At 39.9% G+C, this 16675-nt stretch overlaps 1 protein-coding gene across 4 annotated transcripts in view; it reads right to left on the reverse strand.

Moving 5' to 3' along the window:
- Window positions 1–12652, reverse strand: part of NAALADL2 (N-acetylated alpha-linked acidic dipeptidase like 2) — a 433689-nt gene extending 421037 nt beyond the window's left edge. For 2 of the 4 annotated variants that reach the window (XM_084529574.1, XM_084529579.1), the window contains exon 1: window positions 12613–12652. The gene's annotated coding sequence lies outside the window, so the exon portion shown is untranslated. The other 2 variants (XM_084529568.1, XM_084529569.1) reach the window with 2 other exon arrangements.
- Window positions 12653–16675: the final 4023 nt, after the last annotated feature.

Genomic DNA, 16675 nt, shown 5'->3' on the forward strand with positions numbered 1-16675 from the left:
AAGAAAATTAATGAAATGAACAGACGGAACAGCTGCCAAGAGTGGTCATTTTAGACCTAGCAACCTTGGAAATGACCTTTTAAATAATGAATTTGGAGAAGTACACCACAAAGAAATAAAAAAGTGTGTTCTCTGCCTATAACGTTGAACAACAGGAATAACATCTAAAGGGTTAAGACATTACATGTATCAAGCTTGCTAGAACTGCTTATTACATACAAATAATCCTAAACATTGACCATACCTGCCTCAATGCACATCCTAATGAGTGGTTAAGTCCAGTTTTGTTCAGTATTTTTCCAACTCACTGTACACTGAAGTACTCTGATCCACTGAAGCCAGCATGGAATTGTGCAATATTATCAAAGTGAGAAACAAAGTACAAAATTAGGCCTAGAAGGCTAGTGTGGCCTATCCAAGTACCAAGTATCCAAGAAAAGGATAACTGAACAAAGTAATGCAACCTATTTAGACAACTCTAATTATTCACTATAATTAACATAAGCATAAAACATAAGCAGTTAAATATTTCCGAAGAATAGGAGGCATCTGAACATACATGCTTTACACAATTGGAAGCATGTTAAATTTTTGTTGACCTATTTAGGCCATACATAGCGATGCAAGAGAAGCACGATCTGCAATTAGACTGGAGGGTTTTTTCTTCCTTGATCTTATGAAGTGGAATAACTTCAGGAAAAGCAGGTGTTTCTGATTTTATTGAAGCTTAAGTTAAAGTAGGATTCTTTTTGTAAAGGAGAATACTCCTTACTTAGTAGGACTATCACATTTTCTTTTAATTTCAACTTGGAGAAATTTAAAGGTAAGTTCATTTCTCCTCCACACATTCTGCATTGGACTTAAAAAATAAAAATAGGCTCCTTCTCTCTCCCCAGTCCCCCAAACTGTTTGTCCCAAGTGTGCCCGCCATTCTTCTTTCAATTTAGAAGTACAGAAGAGTAAGGTGCTTCGCTCAAGAATCACTTCCATGCCCACACTGGCCCCAGGACACAGTCTTTCAAGCAATGTTCTCCCAATAAATAATCTCCATAATGTTACTGTTGCTTAAGCTGTTATAACAAACAAAAGTTGTCACTTTTGAATTACTGAGAAACCCATACAGTACCATCAATTACCATGATGTCCTTGAGACTGTTATATGCATTTTCACACGCTACTAAAAGCAAGTTTCTTCTGTCAATGACTCTGTAAGATCAGGCTTTGGAGTTCCTAACAGGTGACTTGAATATAGGAAACTAGTTCAGGATGTATATTTCAAAATGTTCATAGGCCAACTCACAAGAGATAAATGAATAAATATAAACCAACATGACTAACAAGCAGGTCTCCACAATACTCAAGGCTGTTTCACAGAGGAGTCAGTTCTTATGATAAAGCTTATAAACACATGTTACAGAGGAGAAAACCTGCCTCCTACTTTTTTTAATTATTTAAAGAATAATCACATCACTGGTGGGTTTTAGAAGGTGTTTGTGAATTGAAACAGAAAATGAGACTGCAGAACCTGAGCCTTAATCCTCCAATTTAATTTCCTTTAATCTTGCTCATAGAATATAACCTCTTTTTTAGCTATCCAATTTTCCACCAAAGCCCGTCTATTTCAGATCCTCTTATGCCTTTTTTTTTTTTTTAAACAACATGTATTGCCCTTCTCCAGGCAGGCTTCCCCCCTGCCCAGGTTCTTCCACCTCACGTTCAACACACCATTTGGCTTCTAACCCAGGATGCCTAACAATAAAACTAGAACAGGAACAGAAGACACAGCATTGGAAGTGGTCATTTGGCAACCTGCAGGGCTCACACTTACAGCAATACTCTGAGCACAGGTAGGGTGGCTAACACAACATTAAGACTAAATAAAAGACAATTTATATTCACCCCCATTGAGGTTTGAAGCTGGGATAGGTAATTTGCACCAAATGGAAGAGGAACACTACAGACTTTAGTGCTCCAGGCTTTTCTGGGTCTTGATCATTTAACTCATCGTGGGGTTTCTTCACTCAACCTGACCTCCAGTTGTATTTGAACAAAAAAGATAACTTCTGAAAGGGACTGTGGGGAGAAGGAGAAAACCCCCACTTACATAATTGGTTTATTTTATCAGGAGCTGCATTATGGTCAGTACTAAGCAAGAAAAGACACTGAAGCAAAACAGCAGTTTTTAAACCAACACAAATGTTAAAGTTTTTATTCTTCATTAATCAAAACATTTCATTTAAAAACAACAGCCCTAGAAAAATAAGGGAGAACCTAAAATCCCCAGTGGCTTAGACACATTCCATTTGGTGTGATAAAAGACAAAGACCCACATATCTTACAACATGTAATTTACTTCAGAGGACAGTAGCTTATAGCCTATGATTTTAATGATTGTCCTACAACTGATCATTTCGTGAAGTACCAAATAAAGTGCACTTAAACTAAATATTATCCTCTTACCCTTCCAGAGAACAGTATTTCATTTAAGCCATTCAGATAAAGGTAGTTTTGAGGGTTAGAGGTAGATTTGAAAGCTTGTTCAGTTATTTGAGCTCCAAGACCTAGGTCTTATTTAGCCTAGTTCAACCTTTCTAAAGCTTCTCATGAACTTTAAAAACCAGATTTTTATATATATACATACACACATATACAAACACATGTATATCCATACACACATGTATATACACATATATGTTGCTGTAGAGCCTAGTTTTGATTTTCCATATACCAGTACATGTTGAATCAAGACAAACTTCCCACAGAGGAGAATCTTAATCTTTTACCACTCAAAATAATGATACTGCCAGCACTCATAACAGGAGGAACACATATACGGCCTTCACTCAAAAATGCTACTATTTGCCCTTACAGAATTAATTGAAGAACTGACATCTGAAAGAGCTCTCAATCTCACAGGACTCATTTTCTCTTTACTGATTCTGTACCAACTTGAAAGATAGAAACATTTAACGGAGACTGTTCCCCAGACATGCATTGTTTTTACTAATATTTTCACACTGTGGTAAAGCAATCCTGTCCAAAATCTCATGGCAAGCTGCATCTTGAACATAAAATATATACTGTGCCAGCAGAGAAAATTGTCTGTTTTGCTCTCATCTCCTAGACATATCAGTGAATACCAGGAAAGAATGTCAGATATGCTCATCAGTCACAAATAATTACAGATCCCTATCATCATTGTTTTTCTCCACAATCACCTTATCTCTGACAAGACATAAAAAAAACAGTCTACAAGTTATAGGAAGGATTCATCCCAGCAAGTTGACTGTCACAGAAGTAAGAAAAGAATAAGAACATGTTGACCAAGTGTTTTTTCCTGTTACTTATGAATAGAAAGGAACCTGTTGTTTTGTTTTTCTTTTTAAATCAACACAAGCCTAACTAGCTTCTAAAAACCTCTTTGCATTTGCTTTTTCAAGGTTTCATCTCATTTTCAAGATGACACCTACAAATGTTTTTTTTGATGTAGTTTGTGATTCTTTTTCATGACTGTTTAAACCGCTAAAAACAAATATTACAATAAGAGTTCTAAGAAGGGGAAGCTTTACCCAGTGATCCATGAGGAGAATCATGGAAGCCTATGCCAAGTGCAGTGCTTCCCTATAGAGGTATATAATTGACTATAGGATTGAAATGACCATATGGAACATATCAGTGGTGGAGATAAACTATAACTTGAAAGAAATTATCACAAAATATTCTAAAACAAGGAAGGGAGGTGAAAGTTCTAAGAAGGTATTTCCTGAAAATTCAGGATACTGGGACATGAGTCATGTTTAGAAGGGGAGAATATTAAGAGATAGTCTTTGGAAAGAAACCAAACAGGTTATCATAAAAATAGTGGGGCACTTGGATAGCTTGGACAAGTCACAGCACATACAAATTTAAACCCTTTCTATTTAAGGCCAACTGCAATGGCCAGATGTTGCTCTGTGTTTGTATTTTGTTCTGCATTTTTGTTAGCCCCACTAGAACATAAGCTCTTCCAGGCAGGACCTGCCTGTTTGTTTGGCACAACCCCACCTATTATACAATACTGGGTACACACAAATAGGGGTTATACTTATATTAATCCTCTCCCTGAAGCAGGCTGATTAAATAAGAAAACATGATTTTCTTTTTTTTTTTTTTTTTTTGTGAAAACTATAGTTTTCACATAAATCAACAAAATCAAGGACACTTCAATTTTAACTCACCAGGGGACAGGTGTGAAAAATGAAATATTCACAAAAACATCATTAAGCAAAACCACATTCTAGCAGTAGCAATAGGCTCAGCCCCTGGTGAAACTGTTGGGAAGCAGTAAGTCAAGTCATTAACCCTCCTATTGACGGGAACAGAACCTGTCCCTACTGTTCTGAGCACCAGCAGATGACTCTAGCATATGGCTTGCATTGCAAGTTCTTGGTTTAGCTCGTTTTTGCTGTGCGGAGCCAAGTGAAGATAACAGGTCAATGCTGATTTCCATTCCAGGCCCTCGTTGCTTTCACAGATCCACAGAGAAGCATTACCCACTGCACAGAGACCGTTGTGCTGAACTTGAATTGTTTCCTTGCACCTGCTCAGAGTCACGCTTGCAAAAGCTTGCATATTGCCTATTATGCGGCTGTCAGGAGGCCTGTGCCTACCATAATTCAGACCCAAGTATCTAAAATCAAGGAAAATGCCAGAGTTCTGTGCCCTCTTTGCTGTTTCCATGGTCATTCCTGCTCACATCATGTGCTGTACCCACAGCAGAGCAGGTTCTGTTACACAGCAGTCCTATGTAAAAGCCTCCTTTTAAATCTGTACCCAGCTTAGTGAGTAGTCTGAACCCTCTGTTAGGTTAAAACAGAAACCCTGTGTTAAAGTATTTTATTTGCATTGCCATAAAAGAATACATAGCAGACAGGCATGAGAGACAGAAGCAAACTGCCTGATTTCAAAGGCAGTTTTAGGTGATTGGCATAGGATGAAGTATGCCTGTTAATACCCTGTTGCAATTATACCTTTACAGGAGAAACATTTACATGAGCGAGAACAAAAAGTCATGCAGTAAAGTTCATCCTATGATTTGGTAGCTGGAATTCTTCAATGTTTTCCAAATATAAGCCCAAGCAAAGTGTAACAAAGGGAGTCAAATAGTGTAAACACCAAAAGATAACTGCAAACCTAGTAAGACATCTGAATTTTATCAAAACCATATCTGCTTCTATCATTGCTACCCATTTGTCGCATATAGCTGAAGTAATGGCAATAAAAAAAAACAAACAAACAAAAAAACACAACACAGATTAAAGTGGATAAATTGGAGGAGGGTGTTTTTTCCGGGGCTTAGGTTTTCTTTAAAGCACAGCCTGTCCCCGATTTACTTGTCCTAATGCAGGCCAGTGTAAAGAATGTGTTATTAAACCTTTTAATTTCAAACACACTTCTGTGATTGCAATTTAAATGAAAACACATGACTCTGAATCCCACTTGATCTCTTCGCACTAGTGCTGGCAGTGCACAGGCTTTCATTCTAATCAGGATAAGCAAATCCATAGCTGAGGCTGGTAAAGAGAAATACATGCCAAATACATGCTTTATAAGAAAATCTTGCCTTTTTTTTTTTTTTTTTGTAAAATGCTGGGCAAAGGGTAAAATACTGAGCAGTGACTGTAGATGCTAGCCTGAATAAAATCAGAAAGAGCTGTAATACTGGGAAGCAGAAAGGATCCAGAACAGACCTGAGAGAGGTAGTGCTGCTTCAGTGCCTCGTATCAGATGGCAGAAAGGCAAGCTTAGTGTTTTCATTGATTCTCATTTGGGTTGATATTGTCTTGGGATATTAACAGGTTTACTCTGTGGCCAAGGCTTTGAAAACTAAGGGTGATTAAATTAGCTTTTAAGCAAAACGCAACATACAAACTGCTAAGGTGGTAGCCTAAGTAGAACAAAGGACCTTTGCAGACTAACTTCTGCAGACACTCTGCAGGCTGAAGATGCCATCACATAAATAGGTTTTTACTGGTCTGGTTCACTTTCATACTGAGCACCAGTGCATGGAGCAAGACAATTTGCCTCTGAATGATCAGGCTTTTTGACTTGTGATGGTGTGGCTGGATATTTCCAAGGATAAAGATGCTTTCGAAGCAGAATACAAATTGGAGTTCATCAGTGAAAGAAAATGAAAGGCTTATCAACAAGGTTGTCGTTTCTAAGAAAAAGACAAATTTATTTATTTAAAGCACTATTCATGGCAAAGATTAGTCTCATACAGAACTAGTAGGAGAAAGCAGCAAGGACAACAAATGTCATGTTAAAGCAGATATATTTGCTGGTGGGTCATTTAAATTGTGCCTGAAGGATAATCCCAGCAAGATGGGTATTTCAACTTCGTTTAGCAGCATCCCTAGCTGGGATAAGAAGGTCTAATCACTTTATTAGAACAACAATGTCATTAGAGGAGAATTTGGGAAGAAGCAGCTATATTTACTTTTTTTTTTTTAATACAGGTTTAGCAGAATAGCTTCAGCAGCCAGCTTGAAGCTGTAGATATTTATGATTTTAATCAAGAACTCTGACTTTGTGGTATGCCAAAAAGCTGACTGTGCAACAGACCAAGAGTTGCACTGCTGTTGCCCATAAAAAGAAAATAAAATACATCCTATATTTGTATTTTTTAGATCTCATGTTTTAAGAATGGCAGAATATAGCCCATTTTCTTTTGCACTTTAAATGCTTTAGAGCAATGTGCTCTCTACCTCCAGACATCATTCCTTTTTAAATAGTACCTAGAATTCAGATAACACAGTAGGATGCGTGCAGCTTGACCTTGCCTTTCATGCAGAGCTCCCATGACCAGCACCAGCAGAGTCAGGGGCATGGGTAATAGACTACTTCATTGCAGCTTATCTCTTGCAGGGATAGCGCTAATGTTCTGTTAGGGGATAAGTGTTGCAAACAGTTGTACTAATTAACTTGGATCAATTTTTCATATTGTTCTGTAGCTTCTTTCCCCATATAACCACCAACATGTGTGGCTGAACACAGTGTCGCTCGCTTCTCCACTGTAGTACTACATTTTGATTTTTCTATACTGCAAGGAAAAGTTTTCCATAAGAACAGCCCTGTTTTCAAACACTGCACTGCTAACTAGAGACTCTCCATCTAATTAAAAGCTATTGAGGGATCATAGCACCCTTGAACCAGGAATCTGAATGCCAAAAAATTATCTTTAGTTCAAGCTCCAAGCTACGTGCTAGTTTTCTTTCTGAAGGGTCCATAATATCATCTTGGAGTAACATCATAAACAGAGGTGCCCAAGGCCTCACCCAGCTAAGCAGCACTGTTCTTAGAACATCAAGCTTAAAACAAGGAATGCGTAACATCTATAAACTGAGCAAAGATAAAAGTCAGATACTAATCTTTAAGAGATTGATAAAACTTGTTCCGGTCTTGCCTGTCACTTGATAGTCTCATGCTGCATTTCTTGATTCTCCTTGCCATTTTTAGCAGAACTACAACTGCATTTAAGAATATACCTAGAGAAATTACTTTCCATAGCAGGGATAGAAAAGAATTCAATACCAAAGTGAGTACTTCGTCATGCCCAGTTTTTAGCTACTAGGGTGATATTCTTCAGCAGCTTGGAGTATGACTCTTAAGCTGAAGATGGCATGGATCCAAAGCCATTCTACAGACTGCTTGGCTGCTCAGGAGGATATATCCCAGGCTGAAAGCATAATCATTGCTCTTGATGGTCTGTCACTTAACAGGCTCGCATCAGCAGGCCACCATCAATAAGCTGGTAGCTGCTCCTTTGGATCCCCCTCCTCATTTTCTTCATGGACTTGAAAGAGAAATGTCCTTGGACAAAGAGTTTCCTTTTGAAGCCCTTCCTACTCTAAAGTCACCCTGTGCATCAAAATGAAGTGCAGCAAGAATTCAGCCTGTTAAGATATGGCTTTCACCACCTACCATTAACTGAATATTTAAATCCACAAGGTCTCTACTACAGGGGCAAGTGCAACACTTGCATTTCTGGAAGCAAGAAATCAACCACTCTTCAGATGCATCTGCACTTATTGGTGCAGACAAGGTGCAAATTACACCAAGATACCAACCGAGGTAAATCAATATCGGTGTTGAAGAGCCTGCTCATCTGGTCTCACTGTAACCAGCTGTGCTGAGACTGAGCACTTACAAGCCCTTAAATACATACTGTTAGCAGTGATACAGGCACGTACCTGAAAAGCAAAGACAGGTCTTAGCCTGTTGATTTTGCCTCCTCACACTTCTCTACCTGAAACTGAAGGGCAGTGAAGAGGCAAACAGGTACAGTAAGCTGTACTGTAACTGTAGCATTAACACAGGGAAGGAGAAACAGCGGAGACCACAAGCAGTCACCCTTCTTTTCCCATTATTACTTTCCCTTATATTTACAACATGCCTTACACGCTTTGAATTCACCCTCCATCAACATCACTCACTTCTGACACCAGGCACTGTACCTCTATGGAAGCTGTGATGTAGATTGCAATATATGCTACATCTGGATAGGTTAAAAATAAGGGTGGTTTACTTACTCTTGTCAAAAAATATTAGGAATAAGACATCTGACTTCCCTTCCAATAGTATACTGAGAACACTATTTCTGAAATAATCTAAGCAGTGCTTTACAGAAACTGGGTCTGATGTTTAAGGAGGCAGAAAGTGACCGCATTCCCTTGTACCTACTGCATTCCTGCTACCTAATTAATGTTAAAAACAGCATCTCCCCTGGAAGGTCAAAAGAAGATCCCCAGGCACCTGGGCTACAGTTTGCTGTGCCTGCTGTGTTGCCCATAAGTCAAAAGGAAGTTGGCACAGATGCACTGATTTTTTGATTAAAAAAATATTCAGTCATGATCCAAAAATCTGTCTGCCTGTCCCAGTAAGTGAGGAGAGGAGTGGGAAGGGACAGTAAGGAACAGGCAGCATTTAAGACAAAACATTTAATTTAGATAGGGTATAAAAAATTCACTCAAAGCATCTCATCTTCTTAGAACTGATATTTGAGTATTTCACGCAGTTCTGCACTGGGCTCCTTACCATTCTACATACAGGAGGATCACAGGATAGCACAGGCTGGGAGGGACCGGGAAGGCTGTAGTCGCCTCTCCTGCTCCAAGCAGGGTCAGCACTGGGGTCAGGCCACATTGCTCAGAGCTTTATCCAGTCAGGCTGTGAAAATCTCCACAGGTGGAGACTACACAACCTCTCTGGCCAAACTCTGCTTGACTAGCCTAATGAGGAGAAAGTTTTTCCCCTCACAGCCAACCTAAACCTCTGTTGTTCTGGTTTATGTCCATTGCTTCTCAACCTCCTGCCATGCAGTGCTGTAAAGGGCCTTGCTCTGTCTGCTCTGTAACCTCCTCAGAGGCACTGGAAGGCTGCTGTCAGGTCCTCCATAAAGCCAGCTTTATCAGTTTCTCTGTATTCAGGCGACGCAGCATACCATGGGAACTATGGCTTATTTTATGAGCTGTAGTTCTGCGTCCAAATTATGATTTCCAAGAAAAACTGCAGCAGTTTTGTCAAGAAACCAAAGAGCTTACATCCTTGCCAGAAATATAAAAAACACCCAACATACAAAAAAGACTTTTTTAAACCAGCCCTACTTGGCAAATTGTACTTTTAAAGAGCCCCACTCCTGCAATACTAAAGCTCTAATACCCACCTCCTGTTTATCCCAGTACCTCAGCCATAAGACTACTCTATAAGAACAACCACATTCAAAAATAGAGCAGTAAATCCCTAGTAGCATTTATCCAAATATGGAAAAGGCATATTCCATACAGTTTAGCAACAAAAATAGAGAGCATCTGATTTAGAAAATCCAGTTTGCCTTACTTGTTATTTAGCAAACACCTTCTACTAAAATCTTACAGTTTGTTGACAGCAATCTGAAATGTGTTAAAGTAGGATACACATACAGAATGCCTTATTTACTAAAGCAGAATTATTTTTGGAAAAGCTGAATGTAGAACAAGCTGCGTCTTGCTCTAATTTACAGCTGAGCGTCCTGTTTACATGCTGATGTCCATGTTTACTTCTTTGGATACAGGAAGCTATGCTGAAAGACTTGAAATAATTTTGCCTCACGCTGCCTATCACGCTATTCCACTTCCATAGGAAACAATGGCTTGGGGTCAAGTTAACTCATGCAGAGAAATGTGAGAAAGCAGAGTTGTTTCACTGCTTTAAGACAATGCCATTTTAGCAGCTTTGCTACAAGGATTTTCTTTGCCAGGCTTCTTTCCCCAATCTGTCTCTCTGAAATGCATACAACTTCCTTCTGGCTCTTTCTGCTCAGAATATTGTTCAAATTATTTTTCTTTCTATCTAAACCTTATTCTGCCCTCTCCTTCCCCCCCCCCCCCCTTAAGGAAAAAAAGTACTAAAATTTTCACAAGATTCGCTCTCTGTCTTCAAGCTACAGTCCTTGCACATCAATCTCCACTATGGAGCTATACACAGCAGTAGTTTTTTTCATTATATTCTTGCATGATTTATTATTGTTTGATGTACATGTATATCTTGAAACACCGAATGGCCGGCCTTCTAGAGGGTTAAGAGGAGAAAGCCAGGACAGTTTTCCATATGAATCTCTGTGCAAGTGCCAGCTGGATTTTTGCAGCCCTGTGCTCAGCAAAGAACAGTAGAACAAGAATGCTGTTAGTATTCTTAGAGTGCTCTGAAGAGGAACAGGAAGAGGCAAGAAAATAATCTTACTCTGTACCAGAAAGAAACACTAGAAAGTCAAAGAGGAGAATTCAAGCTCCATCCTCCCCACAGCACATAATCAACATCACTCACAGTCACTCTCATGCATCACGGCGACACTAAAGGTAATAAGCTGCACATGAAAGAAGGGAAATACTGAAGAAATGCTGCTACAGTACGTCCCCCTTTCCTCTAGCTCTCCATGCCCTCCAAAAACACCTATTGTTTCCAGGACACTGAAACTACAATTTGCCAAAGCTCTGTCCAGGAAGAGACCCACCTGGCACACACTCCTGCATCTTGGGAGTATATTTATGGTTTATAGCAATACACCCATTCAAATTACTGGGCTTGGTATCCCAATTTTTCATTTACTACCTTACCTACCCTACCTTCAGATCACTGCTAAGAAGCACAAGGCAGGCCTGAGCCCAGATTGAGCCCTGGAGCACAGGCACTTCTTGGGGCAATACAGAAGTGTTGATGACTCCCTAATACTTCAAATACACATATGACTTCAAGAGCAATGAAAATCACAAGAGATACAGAACAAAGCATGGTATTACAGTGCCATCCTGCTCCTTTTACCCTTGCCTGCCTAATTGCAAATAAACATCTATTTGCCCCACTATGTGTGCATATCCCAAATCATTCTGTGTGTCACAGACACTGCGAAGTGGTATAGTATTGCACAAAGTGAAAATCCTACAAACTCTGAGGTTACAGAGAAGGGAAAAAAAAAACACTTTCTTCACCTCAGGGGCAAAATTGGAGTTCACATGTGTGATGGACTGAATAATGCTTCATCACAAGAGCCAATTTTCTTCCAGCTCCCTGAAGCTCTTAAAATATAGATCTTAGTTTTGTACCTGATTTGCTAAATGACCTTTCTCTCTATCATGCCTTTAAAAAAAAAAAAAAAAAAAAAGATAAATACACAATTTCATAATTTACCATGCTCACCGAAAGCTAGGTATTTTTAGGAAGGAGTACTATTCTCCCTTAAGAAATATATATCGATATAATACATATATATACATATATATATATATATATATATATAGTCACTCCCCTTCTTCCAGAAGGAGGGAAAGGGGTATTACTTCCTCAGTGAAAATGAAAACCAGAAGAAAAAGCTAAGTAGTTATTAACATAGAAGTCATCTAACAACAACAAAATATGTTGTGACTTGTAACAAACAAAAAGCCCTAGGACAGTTTGAGCTCATGTAGCATAAATTTGAGTGTTAACTGTTGCAAAAACATGAGAGAGAGGAAAAAAAAGTGAGAAGCATGCATAAGCATTGAATCAATAAGGAAACTGAAATCATATAACTTGAAAGTCAACACTTAGATATTTTCCTACTGCATAGAACTTTTTTAGATAAATAAATATATATGCATATATATACACATGTATATTAAGCAGGACCACCCCATACTGAAACCTTTTCTTCTTTGGATGCATTACATTGCTCTGTTAGAGGGAAAGCAATGTCAGCAGTTACCGCTGCCTGTCCTACCCCATATCCTGCTCAGGCCACCGCCCGAAGCCCCACTGCCCAGCACCATGCAGCACAGGAGGCACCGCCCTGTGTCCATGCCTCAGGGCCTCCAGGAGCTGCCTTCCCCTTCAGGGGTTTCCAGCCTCCCAGGAGAGGGACTGTTCCCCCCCCACAAGCCCCTTCCTGGAGTGCTGACAGTTAACACACACTTGAAAAAAGCAGAAGAGGGGGAAGGAACCCCAGCAAATTCAAAGAACAACGCAAAAACAACCCCTCATACATGCTCTAACAGACCTTACTAGTTCAACTCACATCCGTTCAGGAATAACAGTAAAGAAACCCTATAAATTCTGTTCTACCTTTTCCTTAAGAAGGCCAAACATCTATCTCCACTCTGATGAGATCTAATTAAAGGTACTCAGTCCATCTCACTCCTTTATGCCCTTCCTGCAGCTGGTGTGCAGCTGTGGGAGATCAGGGCCCCTGAGTGGTGCCCCTGCCATCTCCTACCCACCTCCTTCCTCCCACAGCTGTGGTTTTGCCCCCACTTTCTGGAGGTTTCTCTTCAGTTTCTCCCCCTAAGCGGCTGGTACTTCCGTCCCTACCACTTCTAGGCCACGACTGATGACACTCGGGGACTGAAACCAACCCCTTCCATCTTGACACCTCAGTGTGGTTTCTAGACCCCTAGCTGAGCTCCCAGAGCACCTGGCTCCAGTTACTTCAGCCTGCCTGCATGCTCCCAGGGGGCCAACACTTGGCCATCAAGGCCTGAGCGGAGCCCAGTCCTGACCTGGGGCTTCGGCACACAAGGGGTAAATGAAGCATTATCCAGGCTCTGTATTTGTTAGCATCTTGACAGTGTCCCCACAGCCTTCAATCTGAAGAGAGAAGCCCAGGAACATTTTGGCAAAAACACAGCAAGACTGGGCTGCAGCGGCACCAGTGCTGTTTTATTAATTCTTCTCACCACTGAAATACACCAAAGCCAAGCCCATAATTCCTGATGCCACTTTTTCATTGTTTACAAAATGTAGACTAGATTTTAAGTTCAGAAATCTGAGCAGTTTAGGTGCATCTGGACAAGACAGAAAAGAAATCGTCTAGAGTTAAGACTATGGATATGGATGCTATAAATAAATAAATAAACACACACAATCATGAAGTGTTAATTTCTGACATATTGATATAATCAAAAATTTTATTCATGGAACTCAGTGTCATGGGAAAAATGTTAGTTTGAGAGATGCTTGATAGCTTATACAAAACTGACCACTCACAGAGGAGATGATGAACTAATTTGAAGAAAAGTGCTTGATTTATTTGCCTTTTCTCTGTTTTTCTTTAATATTGTGGGAAACTAAAAGTATCTGATTAGAAAAATTAAGTTGAGCCAGAGATATAAGACGGGATGAGTAAACATCCCCCACTGCTCTCAGCACATTACAAACTATATAGTACCTTTTATAACAATGCAGCAAGAATAAATCAACCTTTTGTGACTGAAAGGTGACAATATTACTTGTTCTGGTGTTTTCTGCCTTTCAAAAGATGGTCACTGTTGCTGCTCACAGAATTGAGATCAGGCCAAGACACGCATTTTAATGTCATTTTGCTCCTTATTACAATTGTTTTCAGGTGGCTTTTAGTACCTCATTACCAGCTAGACAAAGTTTTTTCTGGGCTCTGTGTCCTTACAAGGTCCTTACAATGCCTTGAAGACTTTGCATTTCATTTGTACCTATTGCCCAAATGCAGAGTCTTTTAATTGCAAAGTAGTCATAATTTGGATATACAGTGTGACACTCTGTGGTTCACACTCAGGAAGAAGTCTTCAGGAAATTTTCACATCCCAAACTACCTGAATCAGGGTTTATTCACACATATGCTCAGTGTGATGGAAAGACAAACCTCAAACAGGAAATTCAAGCGAGTAAGATCTCTCTCTCTTCAGAGATCAACGTCCAAATGGTGTATAGCACATGCCCTACTTGAATCTATTCTAAAATCCTTAAGGGCACATACCAAAGGTCCTTGTCTCTCAGCAGTGTAATCCCATGCTGACCCCATAGGTGCCCCAGTGCTGGGCTGTCAGTGCTCGGCAGGTAAGGTGGCAGCATGCGGTGCAGTTCCTGTGCACAGTGGTGCAGCCCCTGGGCTGGAAGTGCTCTGGGAAAAGCCCCGAGTGACTGCCCCAGCCATGCATCCCCATGTATACCTCTCCCTCTTGTAATGCTCATTCATAAGTGCATCTCACCTGTATAGAAATAGTGATTTTCTTTTTCCGTAATACTGCCTACAAATAGCTTCTCGATTTTTAGTCCATTAACAAATCTTTCCTGGGATCTATTAACGTGTCACTATGGAATGCCTTTTTCTTCAAAGTTTAATACAGCTTAACTCTGTCTTAATCAGATTGCTCTACTACACTTTATAGCCTGCAGCTTCAGGGAACCTTTGCCTTTTATTAGTACCCATATACAATCATGATGTCATTCCAAAAAAAATAGTGCTGCTTTGGGTTCCATAAATTCTTATACCTTTGATTTACTTGGTGTATCAGGAGTTCTCTGGAAAGGAAGATATGCAGGCAGAGCAAGGAAATGAAATGCTACAGCACTGAGTTGTGTCAGCACATTGCTTTGCAAGGAAGACCTGACAGGAGATATGGACACTTCTTCCCTGCAATGATACTCTTCAAAGTTAACAGCAATGACGGCTTGGTCAAATTCTTGATACAGTCAAGGTGAGTCCTGCTATCACAGTCAATGAGAGCTGACAGATTGCTGTTGATTTCACACTTGCAGTCTTGCAACCGGTCACCATTTCTTGTTTGATAGAGCCCCATAAAGAAGCTCTCGTGCCATGGTCTTGAAGTTGCAGCATTTCTGATTTTGCCAGTCTTGAAGCCCTTCTGGCTGCTTGGTGGAAAGAATTTAGGGTGCTATGGGCTCAGGAGCCTGAACAAGATGTATTCACTAATTAAATAGAAACATGAGGTCCAGCCTTCTTCTCTAAAATACATCAGATCCTGTCATACTCACATGCTTGTCTCCCTGCTGTTACAAAGATTTGTCATATGCAGGTGCTTGATTTTCCTCTTAGCATCATGTCAAAGACTGAAAAATTCCTATGTATCTGATCTGTCTGAAAATAAGACACCATCGTACCTTTTCTTTCTAGTACCCAAGCAGGCACTGTCTGGGTCTGCTTCAATATTTGTTGTTTTTTTCCAGTTTCTTCATAAGACTTTTTTGATTTATTTTTTTCCAAGTCAGAGTTACTGCTATGTGCTCTATGTGGTGCAAATGTTCAAAGGAATTGGGAACGTGAAGCTCGTACAGAATGCAGCTGCCTGGCTGTGAAATGATATTAAACGCAGAGAATACAGTATATCGATGCTTTGGCATCTATATCAGCTTCCTGTTTGTTTCTGAGTATAATTTAAGTCCCATTTTTTTTTACCTGGTTGGATCCTGAAAGGTTACTGCTTTTGTCTATATGAATTGCCATAGCAACTGTGGTGGTGGAGCCAACAGTCACAGGCTTTAACAGCCTGGGGGTCAGCAGCACAACACTCTTAATTTAGAGACCTTCATCTCTAAAATCTGGGTTGTTTTACTGGCTTGATTGGGCTATATTTTCTGTGCTTCAACATGACTCGGTGATCTGTGGGCTACAGAATCCTGATTTCTGCCTGAGAGGAAGGGAGGGAAGAGATGTGAGTTTATATATGTTTATTTAGGAAGAATTGTATTTTTTTTTCCTTTGAATAAACATATTTTAAAGCCTACCCAAAACCCAAAGGATATATTGGCTTGCATGTAAAGGCTATGCTGTCCTATTCTGTTGCAAGGCTATGGCTCAGATCTAAGGCTTTTCCTTCTGTATATTATCAGCTGCAGACTGCACTAATCACAAACAGTGCATGTGAGCCTGTGTCAACATCCTGATTGCAACAGCCCCAGCAGTGTAACCTTATAATGTCATATTCTTAAAATGATGTGCTTGAAACCAGCATTGCAGGGAAAGTCACAAATGGCAGTGGGGCAGACAAATCACAGTGTTTTCCTGTTTGTTAGCAGGTCTCTCTTGCCCTTCAGCTGATAGAGCAGAAAGCAGTGGCTACTAGTATTATGTGCCAAAAATATGTTACCTTCAGTAACTCACAATTTAAATATTGATAATGATATTTATGCAGTTGGTCATTCGAGTAGTGGTCACATGTATTTGTCACTCATTGCAGCTTTATCTGCCATACTGCACATATTTTTATTAAAATTAGTGCAGCTGGGGACCTTATCAATAGGAATAGCTGAGTGTCAAAGTCCTCATCCTCCACAGAAACAAAAGCATCCAAAGCTGATGCTTTTAAATGCTGTAAGATACTTCACTTCTGTTCACATTTTTGTTGTTCTGCAA

This window comes from Aythya ferina, assembly GCF_964211825.1.
Source record: "Aythya ferina genome assembly, chromosome: 9".
In the NCBI taxonomy this organism is placed as follows: domain Eukaryota; kingdom Metazoa; phylum Chordata; class Aves; order Anseriformes; family Anatidae; genus Aythya; species Aythya ferina.